Raw genomic sequence first — 14,991 nt, forward strand, 5'->3', positions numbered from 1 at the left:
TTTTTCAAAAAACATTATTGGGACTTTCATAGGCATTGCGTTCAGTTATAGATCTCTTTGGTAGTATTGACTGCATTAAGTCTTCCGGTCTGTGAACATGGCATGTCTTTCCATTTAGTTGTGTCTTTAATTTCTATCCAGAATGTTTTGTAGTTTCAGTGTGTAAGTCTTTCTCCTCTTTGGTTAAGTTTATTCCTCTGTATTTTTTTTTTTCTTTTTGATGCTGTTGTAAATGAAATCATTTACTTAGTGTCATTTTCATATCATTCGTTCTCCTGGGTTTTTAACTCTCAAGCTTGTCCACACTGAGCCTGGAGCAGTCATCAATTACAATTCCTGTGTTCCCCTGAGTACTGGTTCTAGCAGTGGTCTCCTCCTGGGCTTCAGCTTCCGGCAAGCTGTGATTCTCTGTACTTACCTGTCTCTCCAGTTTTTTTCTAATGCTTATTTTGAGATAGAGAGACAGAGAATACAGAGAGAGAGAGAGAGAGAGAGCGAATCCAAAGCAGGCTCCTGGGCTCTCAGCGCAGGGCCCAACACAAGGCTCAAACTCATGAACCTTGAGATCGTGAACTGAGCCAAAGTCAGAGGCTTAACTGACTGAGCCACCCAGACACACCTGTCTCTCCAAATTTTGGCCAGAGTTTATCCTGTGACTTCAGTTCTCTGATAGATGTAAGAGAAATTGTTAATTTTTAGTTAATCTTTTTCTTGTTGTAAAGAGTGGAGTGATGATTTCAAAGCTCTTTACATAGCGACCTAGAACCTGGAAGTCCTCTTAGGCTCATTTTGTACTATTTCTAATCCTTAGCTCTACAATCACCACTTCTCCAAGGATCTCTTTGCTTTTAGTGGAGAACGGTATTAGAAGCCAAGGTCCAGGTGCTAAATTGCTCAATGCTTCTGAAGTGTTACTGCTGTCAACAGGCAGAGCCAGAAAATGTATAAAGTTATGTGTGTGTGTTGTGGTGTGTGTGTGTGTGTGTGTGTGTGTGTTTGTGGGTATTTACATACCACTTTCATAGGTACATATCGTACCCAAATGTGTATGTATACACACAGACATCTTTCATGTCTATATGTAGAGACACACATGTTAAAAAGTGATTTTTATTCATATCATTACCTCCAGCACCACAAGGTTCTTCTAGCTTTCTCCCTTTCCATGTTTATAATTCCCTTCTCTGACAGTGAAAAACTTGGTTCCTATTATCGTCAAATTATTATTTAATTTCTGAATCCTGTAGTAATGCTTAAAATAATTTTAGAATGCTAAGCTATGCCTTTGTGAGAAAACCTACTAGAGTTCAGTGTTTGTTTTATAGCAGCTTTTTGTCATTAGACTGAGATATAGAGTAAAAAAAATACTGTGTTAATGAGCCACTTAAGTTATTCTCCTTCCTCCCCTTCCTTCTCCTCCTTTATGGTTATGCTGTTAATTTGAAATAGAGTTAGGTTCATTTTTTTTTCCTTTGAATTGCATTTTTTTGCCTCCCCCCAGTCTTATTTTTAAAATTTTGGTCAGTAAAAATAACATGGTTCTAGAATTAACCTTCCTGCTGAAACTTTACCCCCATTCCCATCCTTCCACCTTTCCTGCACATCCCCAGCGTAGCCAGGCTCTCAGTTTTTAGTGTATACTTTCTGTTTCTTTATGTACAGGTGAGGCAGATATACATATATTTTCTTAATTTCCTTTCTTACCCCAGATGCAGCATAGTTTACTCTTTTGCATTTGGCTTTTTTTTCACTTAACATTATATTTTGGAAATCACTTTAAATCACTTCATAAATATCTTCCTTAGTTTATTCAACCACTTTTCCTGTGCATGAGTATTAAAGTTATTTCTTATTCACAGCTATGACATTCTGCAGTGAAATGCCCCTGTACTTACGTACATTTCCTAGAAGTGCAATTTTGTTGGCTTTTGCTACAGCACCAGCAGAATATAAGTTCAAAAGAAAATAAAAATTTTGAAGTTTTGTACAACTTATTGTTCACAAACAGTTGATTTTTCAAAAACCTATTAATAGATGACTTCCCAAGTACTGCTCCTGGGTGATGTAACCTGGCTGAAAAATTCCACCTAGCTGAATTGTTCTAAAAGTTTAAACATGCAGAAAATCGAAACAAGAAGCATCTCCTTATCCCAGTAAGTTATATTCAAGTTCGTAAACTCACTTTTAAGTCAAAAAATATTATATACTATTTCATAATTATTTTCTTAATTATTTGTTCGTAGTTGCAGTTTTGGGGAAGAGATTATGTCATCTACAGCTCTGCAAATAATATGAAGTACAGGCCTGTCACTTCTAGGGGAAAAAAGCTAGAAGTATATTAACAATACTTAGACTTTTAAAAATTGGTGCTTGATTTAAAAACCAAAACGTCACAGCATCTATCGTTAGTATGGATGTGATTCTCAGGGACTTCCTATGGTGAACCATTGTTTTCTCTTACCCAACCCTTGGATCTCCTAGGCCTGGAAAAAGCTCACTGGGTTTGTTCTTATCCCTACTAAGAGCAACATTTTCAATTTAGTTCTTTGATTTAGCATCTTTAATAACCTTTAGGATTTAGATCTGTGTTTTAAAAAAAATGTGCAGCATGAGATTCAGCTATTCTGGAAGTGTTGAGCTAATACCTTTAAATGAAGATCTCTTAAGTTTTTAAAATAGGTTTATGCATTTAAATTTTCAAATCCGGGGCGCCTGGGTGGCGCAGTCGGTTAAGCGTCCGACTTCAGCCAGGTCACGATCATCGCGGTCCGGGGAGTTCGAGCCCGCGTCAGGCTCTGGGCTGACGGCTCGGAGCCTGGAGCCTGTTTCCGATTCTGTGTCTCCCTCTCTCTCTGCCCCTCCCCCGTTCATGCTCTGTCTCTCTCTGTCCCAAAAATAATAAACGTTGAAAAAAAAAAAGAATTTTAAAATAAAAAAAAATAAAATAAATAAATTTTCAAATCCTAGTGTGTTATCACTACTTAACATTTCTGGGGTAGCCTTGAACCGTCTGATTCATGATCCCAACCCATTTATATGGATTATTAAGAGCTGGCTCTTAAAACAGTTTTCAGGATCAGGACACATTAACCTATTTCCAACTAGTTAAAGATTACTGAAATGCCTTGTAAGACCGTGTCATCTTGGTGAAAACATTGTTTCATAGAGTCTTTTTTTTTTTTTTTAAGTTTATTTATTTGAGAGAGAGACAGCTCAAGAGGGGAAGGGCAGAGAGAGAGGGAGACAGAAAATCCCAAGCAGCTCTGCACTGTCAGCATGGAGCCCGACATTGGGGCTCGAACTCAAAAAACCATGTGATGATGACCTGATCCAAAACCAAGAGTTGGATGCTTACCGGACGAGCCACCCAGGTGTCCCTGAAAGGTCTTTTCTTAAATCTTGTTTTAACTAGAGGACTCAGGATAATCTATGTAAATGGTATTTTGGGAGAAATTAAGAAAACCAAACCAAGCCAATATTTCTAGACTGGGTAACTTTTTGCATACTGAACCACAGCAGAGCAGAATAGTGGTACAAGTTCAGAAGATGCTCCCATAGTCTCACATAGACACTGTATTTCCTGGCAGGCATATGGCTTTAGTCTTTTTTCCCTCTCCCACTTTTTTTAAGTGAATTCTTTTTTTTAAGTTTATTTATTTTGAGAGAGAGAATGAGTATGAGTATGAGTAGGGAGGGGCAGAGAGAAGTGGGGGGGACAGAGGATCTGAAGTGGGCTCCATGCCATAGCAGAGAGCTCCTTGGGAGGCTCAAACCTCACAAACGATAATATCATGACCTAAGCCTGAGTTTGGATGTTTAACTGACTGAGCCATCCAGGTGCCCCACCCATCCTTTTTTATTCAAGTAATACATACATAGTTTTAATACATGATTATACAAGTCAGAGTGCTACCAGTTTATAATGGAAAACTGTAATCTCTATTTTAGCTCTCCCCACTTTGAACTCATTTTAAGCATTTATTTATGCATTACCTAATTTTTAAGTAGAATATTTATGTTGTTCTCTTGTTACTTTTTAATATTAGATGTTATCTATTGATTTATTACAATGATTTACATTTAGTCCTCATAAAGCACACTTGACAGTATGTTACTTTGAAATTGAACTTAATAGAGCAAGAAATCCTACAAAGCAAAGGATAAAATAGACTGCTATACCACAGACAGTATTCAGACAAGTCTGTAGATGTAGAATATGGTATTAATTGGCTCAGTTCTGCAGAAAGCTTTTACCTACTTTAATGAGATCAATTTTGGTCCATTTCCTTTTTGTCTCTGTCTCATTTTTATTCATCATCATGAGTCATCAACATACTCATATAAGTAAATAGTTTTCCAAAAGAGAGATCAAACTCATTGCCTTTAGGTCTGGTTGGTTAAAAAAAAAAAAAAACAACAAAAGCAAAAATCAACCAAAGTTGTGTTTTATTCATCCTTTTAGCTTTAACAGAGAACAGAAAACAAGTCTAAGTGATTGCTATAAGAACATTTTAGCGTGAAGTCAGAATACTTAGAGCAAAACATGTGATCCCCCTGCTTTGATGTTTTATACTTTTTGTCATTGTATGTGGGATTCTCATTACAGATTACAGTCGTTACAGATTACACTCCTTTAGCTATGTTTCTTTCTCGATCCATAGTCATGGCCCATTTTAACTTTGCAGAGTTCTTTGGTCAGAAGACATTTCTAGAGTCTACCTTTGTGATTTCCTTTGTGATTCAAACAATTGATGGGAATAGATTTACTTAGAACGTGTGTAAATCTAGTTTTTAAATTGGGAAATGTTTCCTTCTACATAGGAACAGCTAAGCCTATATCTGGGTCACTTTGACAGAGATTTATCTGAATTGGCATCAGTTTTAAGTTTAATACTACTGAAAACACCATTTATATAAAACTCCCTATGGATTTATTTTTCCCTTTATAAACAAGTATACCAGGCAGCACTAATACAAAAGCTGTTGCCCTAGCTTTGGCATTTTACTGATCTTAGAGATTCATTTCTCTTTCTTGACGTTTATAGAACCTGTATAGGCTTTGCTATTAGCAAAGTGGATAGGATAATCCTCTGAAACGTATTCTTTGTGTATTTTTGTTGAAGTCCAGGTTTGTGGAGGGTGGGGTCCAATATATAAAGTATGATAGAAGTCATTAGAAAAATGGTTTGACCTCAGTAAGAGTTCAATGTCTATTTTCCTACATTAGAATTGATACATGATTTCTCTAAGAAGTAAAATAAAATATTTCTTCAGCTACTCATTCAGGTTCCTATGCATAAACAGAACCTTGTCAAGGATTGGATTTTATTTAAAAAAACTTTTTAAGTTTATTTATTTATTTTGAGAGAGAGACAGAGAGAGAGAGAGAGAGAGAGAGAGAGAGAGTAGGGGAGGAGCAGAGAGAGAATGACAGAGAATCCCAAGCAGGCTCTGCACTGTCAGCCCCAATTGTGGGGCTTGATCCCATAAACTGTGAGATCATGACCTGAGCCCAAATCAAGAGTTGGACACTCAACCGACTGAGCCACCCAGACACCCCCAAAGATTAGATTTTAAATGTAAGAATAAAAATAAAGTTTTTTTCAGTAGGCCTCATTGTTTTGGTTTGGTTTGGTTTGGTTTGGTTTAGCAGTTCTTGTTAAAGCATTTTTCCCAAACCTATTAAATTAAAATCCAGAATAGATCTGTTCGCTAATTTCTTTAGCAGTCTTGTTTTATGAAGCACCCATTTATGCCCATTATATCTTAGACCAGACATTGGCAATCTACAGCCCATGGACTAAATCCAGTCGACAGCCTTTTTTGTGAGTTTCTGGAGGTAAGAAGTGGTTTTTATAGTTTTAAAAGATTGTTAAAAGAAAACACCAAGATTGTAGAGATTGTTGGTGGCTTGCAAAGCTGACAGCAATTATACATGTCCCTTTGTAGGGACAAATTTGTCTTAGAATATAATATATTATGTACATATATCGCTTTTTAATGGTTACAGTCCATCCGAATTAGCATCATCTCAGCTAGAACAATTTTTGCTATAATCGCTTTAAGTAATCCTGCATTTTTGTAGGAATTTGCTGAGTTTGTCAGTTTTATATTTGGTATGGACTTTTATTAATTAGGGCCAGTGTGACGCTGCAGACTTTGATTAAGCTAGTTTGGGTTTTTGAGAGACAGAGAATGTGCATGGTGCACACGTGAACCAGCACACGTATGCATTCTCTCTTGGGTGGGTATGTACATTTTTGTGATACTGCTTTAGGGGTGGTAATGAATTTGAATATTGCTATTTCTCCATAGATGTAACATTTTCTCTTTGATACCTTTGCTGCATAGAGAGAGTGTTGTTTCCTTGAGGCTGTTGTTTTGATGTTAAATTGGGTTGTGTATGGTTGGTTTGGCTGAGAGTTTTAATACTGCTAGACAGCTTCTGGCAAAAATCCCCTGGTTGCCTGGTTATAATGTTTTGTCATATTTTATTGGTGGTAAGCACACTTTTATTTTTTACCTTAACATCTTTGAAATCAGGATGCATCTTAAATTGTATGAACATAATTATAATTGGCAGAGTTTTTTTTGCTAGTGGTACATGAAATAATGGGGCATCTTAAAAATCATTTAGGTATGGCTTATATAATCTGCTTATTTATATTGTCTGTTAGGTGCATCATTTTCCTATTCCTTACATTAATTTCACTCCTTCTTACTTTGATATTGCAGCCAGAATTCATTACTTTGGAAATCTTTCATCAGTTAAGCGTTTTAAAGGTTTGCTTTGAGGGTTATTGTAATTCTTAAGTTCGTGTATTGATTTAGATCATAAGCACCATCAGCTGTATCTAGTCAACAGAGCAATTTTAGGAAAATGAGCAGTTACATAGAATATTTTGAGTAGCACAGTATCCAGATCTGTTATTGTTAGTTTAGTTAACAGATGGCCTGTAGCCTGGTCTTTATATTAGTTACTATTTGTTCAGTATATTGTAGAAGAACATTAACCAGAAAACCTGTTTAGCTTTAGCCTTAGCTGAAATTTTCTTTAATGCTTGCAACTAGGAATACCCTGTGAATTTATAGTCATGTCCTCTTGATGAAAAATAATTAGAAATTACATAGTAATTGTTTTAAGACCTTTAATATCTCCCAAGGTGAGCCTCTTTGTATTACAGAAGACAGTAAGTTTTTAAAAACTTATTTCAGTGTAGAATCACATGTCATTAACTTCAAAAAAGGCAAGCCAAATAAAAGGAGAAAGAAGGTGGGGATTAATGCCAACTTTAAATATGCAAGGCCTAAGATAGTGATTCCAAACCCTAGTTGCACTTTGGGTGATTTTTAAACTATCAATACCTAGATGTCTCAGGTAAATTAAATCAGAATGTCTGGGAATGATTGCTGACATTGATTTTTTTTTTAATTTTTATTTTTAGAAAGAAAGAGCATGAGCAGGGAAGAGGGGCAGAGGGAGAGAGAGAGAGAAAGAGAAAGGGAGTTGGAAGGACAGAGGGAGGGAATCTTAAGCAGGCTCCATGCTCAAGTGTAGAGCCCAGAGCCCAATGCGGGGTCCAATCCCATGACCCTGGCATCATAACCTGAGCTGAAGTCAAGAATCTGACCTTCAGCTGACTGAGCCACTCAGGCGCCCAGAGTGTTGAATATTTAAAAAAAAAATTTAATGTTTATTTATTTTTTGAGAGAGAGAGGGAGAGACAGAGCACAAGTGGAGGAGGGGCAGAGAGAGAGGGAGACACAGAATCCAAAGCAGACCCCAGGCTCTGAGCTGTCAGCACAGAGCCTGATGTGGGGCTCGAACCCATGAACCGTGAGATCATGACCTGAGCTGAAGTCTGATGCTTAACCCACTGAGCCACCCAGACGCCCCTGGAGCATTTAATATTTTAAATACTTTAAGGGGTTGTTATTGTATTACAAAAGCAACTGGCATTGAATTTTTTTTTCATTCTATTATTATTTTATTACAAAATCAATATTTTTATAGATTTACCCTCATATTTAGCACTTTCTTTGTTCCTCATGCCTTCTTGCATCTCTGATCTTCCATTTGGGACAACTTTCCTTCTGCCTACAGTACATTCTTGGAATTTCCTTTAGTGAGGGTCTCCTAGTGGCCAGCTGTCAGGTTTTGTTGTCTGGAAAGGTCTTTATTCTACCCTATTCTTAAAAGATATTTTGTTGGGTCTAGGTGTCAATTATCTATTTCTGGATAACAGACCATCCCAACTCAATGACTCAAAAACAACAACTGTTTTCCCCATGTATCTGTAGGTCAGCAATTTGGGCAGGGCTCAATGGGATGGCTTGTCTCTGGTTTACAGGGTGTCAGCTCAGCTCATTCGTGTATCTACAGTCATTTGTCAGGTCATCTGGGGGCTAGACAGTCATATGTCTGGTGATCGGCTAGGGTGAGAGGGGTAACTGGGCAACATACCTCTCATCATCCAGCTGGCCAGCCTAAACTCCTTCACGTGGTGACTAGCTTCAAAAATCAATATAGAAATGATAAGTTCCTATGCACAAGCACTTTACAAACCTTTGCTGTCATATTTGCTGACGTCTCATTGACCAGAACAAATTGGGTAGCCAAGCCAAGATTCCAAAGAGTGGAGGAATTAGCCTCCATCTCTCTCTTTTTTTTTTAACTTTATTTATTTTGAGAGAGAGAGAGAGAGAGAGAGAGAGAGAGAGAGTGTGTGTGTGTGTGTGTGTGTGTGTGTGTGTGTGTGAGCTGGAGAGAGAGGAGAGTGTGTGTAAGTGAGAGAGAGAGGGAGAGAGAGAATCCCAAGCAGACTCCATGCCGTCAGTACAGAGCCTGACACAAGGGTCAGTCTCATGACCCAAGAGACAATGACCTCAGTGGAAACAGAGTTCAGTGCTTGACCAACTGAGCCACCCACCCACCCCTAGACTCCATTCCTTGATGGGAGTATTGACAGTATCAGATTCAAAAGGGTGTTCATAAAGAAATGGGAGGGGACAAAAAGAAATGGGAGAAATTTGTGGCCTTAAAAAAAAATCTTTCCGTAGAGAATTTTAGTTTGGAATATTTTTTCTTTTAGCACATTTCCTTCTGTCCACTGTCTTTTGGCTTTCACTGTTAGTATTGAACAGTCAGTTCCTGTGGCTTCTTTTCAGATATCTTCTGTTTCCCTCATTCACTATGATTTTTCTGTGTGGTAATTTCCTTTTATTTGTTGGGCTTAGGGTTTACTGAGTTTCTTTTAATTTAAATTTTTGAATTATTTTTATTTATTTATTTTTTTGAGAGAGAGAGTGCACGTGTGAGCAGGGAGGGGCAGAGAGAGACGGGGAGAGAGAGAATCCCAAGCAAGTTCTGTGAGTCAGTGCAGAGCCTGATGTGGGGCTCAAACTCACAAACTATAGATCATGATCCAGCCAAAATCAAGTTGGACGCTCAACCAGCTGAGCCACCCAGGCGTCCCTGAGTTTTTTGTTTTTTGTTTTTTTTTTGGTTTAGTGTCTTTCATCCATTCTGGAAAATTCTCAGCCCTTAACTGCCCTACTCTGTCTCTTCTAGAACATCAACCAAGTTAGATTTCTTACTGTTTTTCCATGTTTATTTATTTATTTCTGCGAAGGTTTTAATATACACAGAGTGGGGAGAGGGCTCAGTCCTTGGCAGCTGCAGTCCTCTTGGCAGTCAAGACTTTGCTCAGGTCTTCATGTTTCCTATTGGCCTGGTTGTGTGTCCTCACTCTTCTCTTGCTGATCCTGAGGGCCCGCTTATCCTTGGAGACTTATAACAGCTTCAAGGTGCTCTGCTTGTATGAGGCAAAGCCACATAACTTTCCAGTCATGTCCCAGAGGAATTTGGTATGTGTCGTCAGGCATCCACAGTGGTGCCTGTGCCTCAGCTTGCTCATGTTCTTGGTCATCTTGTGGCCTTTGTTGAGGTGCATGGCCATGGGGTATCACAGAGCCTTTTGTTCTGTTCTTCACTGGCTGCTGTGGTGGAAGATTTCACATTTATTAACTTCTTCATGCTATGTTCTGAATAATTTCTTTTGAGTTTCCTTGCAGTTTACTAGTTTTCTTTTCCATTATGCCCAGCTGCTTAACTCTTTGTACTTTTTTTAAACTAAATTACTATAGTTTCATCATTTTTTTCCTTTTTTACATTAAGATATACTTTACATGTAGTAAAATTTGCTTTTGTGTGTAATGTGTGCACACAATCTGTGAGTTTTAAACACATGGATAGATTCATTCCTTTGTCTCTATGCTTTGCCAGTATCTCACTCTTGATTACATTTGCTTTATAATAAGTCTTGAAATCTGGTACGGTGTCTTTTACTTTTCTTTTTCAAAATTGTTAGGCTCTTCCAGTTCTAGATCTGCTAGATCACTTTTTATATTTTATTCTGTAAAGATTATGTCAAATTTGTCTCATTTCTTTAACTTTTGCTGTACTATAAGGTTCCATTGGACCCAGTTTTAGTTTTTTAGTTTCTCTTTTGAAGAAGAGTACTTGTAAGAATTGATATCTCAAGACAGATACCATATGTTTTCACTCTTTTTTTTTTATTTAAAAAAAATTTTTTTTTTCAACGTTTATTTATTTTCGGGACAGAGAGAGACAGAGCATGAACAGGGGAGGGGCAGAGAGAGAGGGAGACACAGAATCGGAAACAGGCTCCAGGCTCTGAGCCATCAGCCCAGAGCCCGACGCGGGGCTCGAACTCGCGGACCGCGAGATCGTGACCTGGCTGAAGTCGGACGCCCAACCGACTGCGCCACCCAGGCGCCCCAATATGTTTTCACTCTTATGTGGATCCTGAGAAACTTAACAGAAACCCATGGGGGAGGGGAAGGAAAAAAAAAAAAGAGGTTAGAGTGGGAGAGAGCCAAAGCATAAGAGACTCTTAAAAACTGAGAACAAACTGAGGGCTGATGGGGGGTGGGAGGGAGGGGAGAGTGGGTGATGGGTATTGAGGAGGGCACGTTTTGGGATGAGCACTGGGTGTTGTATGGAAACCAATTTGACAATAAATTTCATATATTGAAAAAAAAATAAAAATAAATAAAAAAAAAGAATTGATATCTCATGGCCTTTATTCTTTCTTAGAAGTCTTTCAAGGAGAATTTAGTTTCTATCTTGCACTTACCATATGGATGCATTACACCCTTTGGTAATTCTAAGATACTATTTTCATAGTTTAGGCTTTTGTTGAACACAGTTGAAAATTAAGAATTTTTCATTTTCTGCCCATACTGGCAAAGAGAAGAACATTGACAGAAGAAAATACTTCACAATTATATGAATTAGGAGAGAAATGTAAAGAGACAAATAGCAGCACTATAGATTTATGCTTTTTATTTGTTTTGAGAGAGAGTGAGAATAGGGCAGAGAGAGTGGGAGAGAGAGAATCCCAAGCAAGTTCCATGCTATCCGTGCAGAGCCTCATGTGGGACTTGATCCCATGACTACAAGATCATGACCTGAGCTGATACCAAGAGTCAGACACTCAGTCGACTGAGCCACCCAGATGCCCCTACTTTTTGGTATGGTAGCCACCAGCTATGTGAGGTCATTGAGCACTAAAAAGTGGACTTGAGATGTGCTGTACGTGTAAAATATATATGGGATTTCCAAGACCTGGAAAGAGAAAAAATATAAAATATCTCAATTTTTTATATTGATTACTTGTTGAAATAACATTTTGGATATATTGGGTTAAATAAAATATATTAAAATTAATTTCACCTGTTTCTTTTTACTTTTTCTTTTTTATTTAATTAATAGATTTTGGGGGGTTGTATAGATTTATTTTTTTAATTTTATTTTTTAAATTTACCTCCAAATTAGCATATAGTGCAACAGTGATTTCAGGAATAGATTCCTTAATGCCCCTTATCCATTTAGCCCATCCCCCCTCCCACAACCCCTCCAGCAACCCCCTCGGTTTGTTCTCCATATTTAAGAGTCTCTTCTGTTTTGTCCCCCTCCCTGTTTTTATGTTATTTTTGCTTCCCTTCCCTTACGTTCATCTGTTTTGTATCTTAAAGTCCTCCCATGAGTGAAGTCCTAGGATATTTGTCTTTCTCTGGCTGACTACTTGCACTTAGCATAATACCCTCTAGTTCCATCCATGTGGTTGCAAACGGCAAGATTTCATTCTCTTTGATGGCCGAGTAATGCTCCATTGTACATACGTACCACACCTTCTTTATCCGCTCATCCATCGATGGACATTTGGGCTCTTTCCTTACTTTGGCTATTGTTAGCGCTGCTGTGAACGTTGGGGTGCGTGTGTTCCTTCGAAACGGCACACCTGTATCCCTTGGATAAATGCCTGGTAGTGCAATTGCTGGGTCCTAGGGTACTTCTATTTCTGATTTTTTGAGGAAGCTCCATCCTGTTTTCCAGAGTGGCTGCACCAGCTTACGTTCCCACCAGCAGCGCAAAAGAGATCCTCTCTCTCCGCATCCTCGCCAACATCTGTGGTTGCCTGAGTTGTTCACGTTAGCCATTCTGACAGGGGTGAGGTGGTATCTCGTGGTGGTTTTGATTTGTATTTCCCTGATGACGCATGACGTTGAGCATTTTTTCACGTGTCGGTTGGCCATCTGGATGTCTTCTTTGGAGAAGTGTCTATTCATGTCTTTGGCCCATTTCTTCACTGGACTATTTGTTTTGTGGGTGTTGAGTTTGGTAAGTTCTTTCTAGATTTTGGATACTAACCCTTTATCTGATACGTCGTTTGCAAATATCTTCTCCCGTTCCGAAGGTTGCCTTTTAGTTTTGCTGATTGTTTCCTTCGCTGTGCAGAAGCTTTTTATTTTGATGAGGTCCCAGTAGTTCATTTTTGCTTTCGTTTCCCTTGCCTCCAGAGAGTGTTGAGTAAGAAGTTGCTGTGGCCAAGGTCAAAGAGGTTTTCGCCTGCTTTCTCCTCGAGGATTTTGATGGCTTCCTGTCTTACCTTGAGGTCTTTCATCCATTTTAAGTTTGTTTTTTTTGTGTGGTGTAAGAACGTGGTCCAGGTTCATTGTTCTGCATGTCTCTGTCCAGTTTTCCCAGCCCCACTTGCTGAAGAGACTGTCTTTATTCCACTGAATATTCTTTCCTGCTTTGTCAAAGATTAGTTGGCCATATGTTTGTGGGTCCATTTCTGGGTTCTCTATTCTGTTCCATTGATCTGAGTGTCTGTCTGTTTTTGTGCCAGTACCATACTGTCTTGCTGATTGCTTTTTATTTTTATTTTTTAAATAGGCTTCACACCCAACGTGGGCCTCGAACTCAGTGTGATCAAGAGTCACACACTATGCTAACTGAGCCAGCCAGGCACACCTCTGTTTACTTTTTTAATATGGTTACTAAGAAATGTAAAATTACATATGTTGCTCATATTTCTGTTGGGCAGTACTGGTCTATAATATAGAAACATCATTTTGGACGGAGTATACAAATGACAATATCCTGGGTAAATTTTCTGAAACTAAAAATTCAGTGGGTGAACAAATTATTTCTAAGGATGAAAATGAAATACATCTCATGTAATTAGTTATTCATCAAGAAGGTCTTCATCATGCAGTATTTTATGACAAGTACCTAGAACATCTTTTGCTAGAAGAGTATGTGGCAGTGTTTGTACATCTATTATATTTTTGCACTAAAATTTACTAGACCAGTGGACAAATGCTTAAGTCAAGTGTGTATACAGAGATTAATAGAAGGATATAGGTGAAGTAGAAATGAAAACATTCTTTGGGTTTATTATTCTGATTGGCTTTTATTAATACATAAATGAAATGTTTTGTGGTAATAGAGCAAAGAGGCAGTCCCGTTTCCCACAAAATTATGAGGTATCAAAATTTTAAAAACTTTTGCATTTTGATAATGAAAGTACAGGAAGCAGCAGAAGCAATGATGAGATGGAATCTATTAAGGATGTATTTGAAATCTGGGATCAATGTTTACAAGATGGATATGCTTTAGATTTGTCACTGACAGCTGATAAAGAGCTGGTTATGTATACCTTAAAACCCAGGATAATACAGAATAACCGTTTGGGTGTACTGTGTTAAAAGGTATATCAAGATTTTTAATTAAGTTTTCTACTTTGACATATTCTACTATAAATTATTCATGAAGTATTTAATATAAAAATGGTAAATGATGATTTTCCTAGTATTTTTCTTAGTATTCTGATGATTCTGGTGATTACCTACATGATTTTTCCTAGTATTCTGAAGGTTAAGTATACCATTTATGGGGGCAGGACCATCTTTGGCTCAGGTCATGATCTCATGGTAATGAGTTCGAGCCCCATGTTGGGCTCTCTTCTGTCAGCACGGAGCCCACTTCAGCTCCTCTGCCCCACTTTCTGCCACCCCCCCCCCCACTGGCCCTCTTTCTCTCAAAAATAAATAAACATTTTTTTTAAAAGCATGGCAATTATGATTGTTCTCTTATCTAATTGTACCAATAACTGAAGTCTTTAAAGATCTGTTTCTTTGTCTTTCTGCTGATTCTCATTCATGATGTCTTATTGCACAGTATGTTTATTTATTTTTACTGTATGCCACTCACTGGTTTTTGGGGAAATTATTTGTAGGAATGATTTGGGGCCTAAGATAAAGTGCTGTTTTTCAGAAAGGATTTTTATTTCTTCTGTTAGGCATTTCTGACTGCTACCAGTTCCATCACCCATCACCACACCAGGATCACCTTAAATCAGTTTCAGAGTTTTAAGGTTTTCTGAAATGGCCAGACAATGCAAATCTGAGGAAGAGCTAGTTTAATTGTAGTTTGCCCTTAAAAGTGTAGCCTTTTGAGACTGCAACTTAAAGCAAGAGCATCTCTTATTAGACTTTTTACCTTGGGCAGATCTTGGCTTCATATCTGCCCACATAGCCCTTCAAAAAGGAGGACCCATTTTGATAGGTATAGTAAGTATATTCAAGGCAAAAATGAGATTTTGAGTTCTATGTTTCTAG

The 14,991-nt window shown here is 38.0% G+C and overlaps 1 protein-coding gene and 1 pseudogene across 1 annotated transcript in view; one reads left to right on the top strand and one right to left on the bottom strand.

The window, feature by feature from the left end:
- Nucleotides 1-14,991, top strand: part of GLG1 (golgi glycoprotein 1) — a 152,560-nt gene that overhangs the window by 27,280 nt on the left and 110,289 nt on the right.
- Nucleotides 9,663-11,172, bottom strand: LOC115503141 (annotated as a pseudogene).

The sequence above is a fragment of the Lynx canadensis genome, chromosome E2, assembly GCF_007474595.2.
Source record: "Lynx canadensis isolate LIC74 chromosome E2, mLynCan4.pri.v2, whole genome shotgun sequence".
Taxonomy (NCBI): Eukaryota; Metazoa; Chordata; class Mammalia; order Carnivora; family Felidae; genus Lynx; species Lynx canadensis.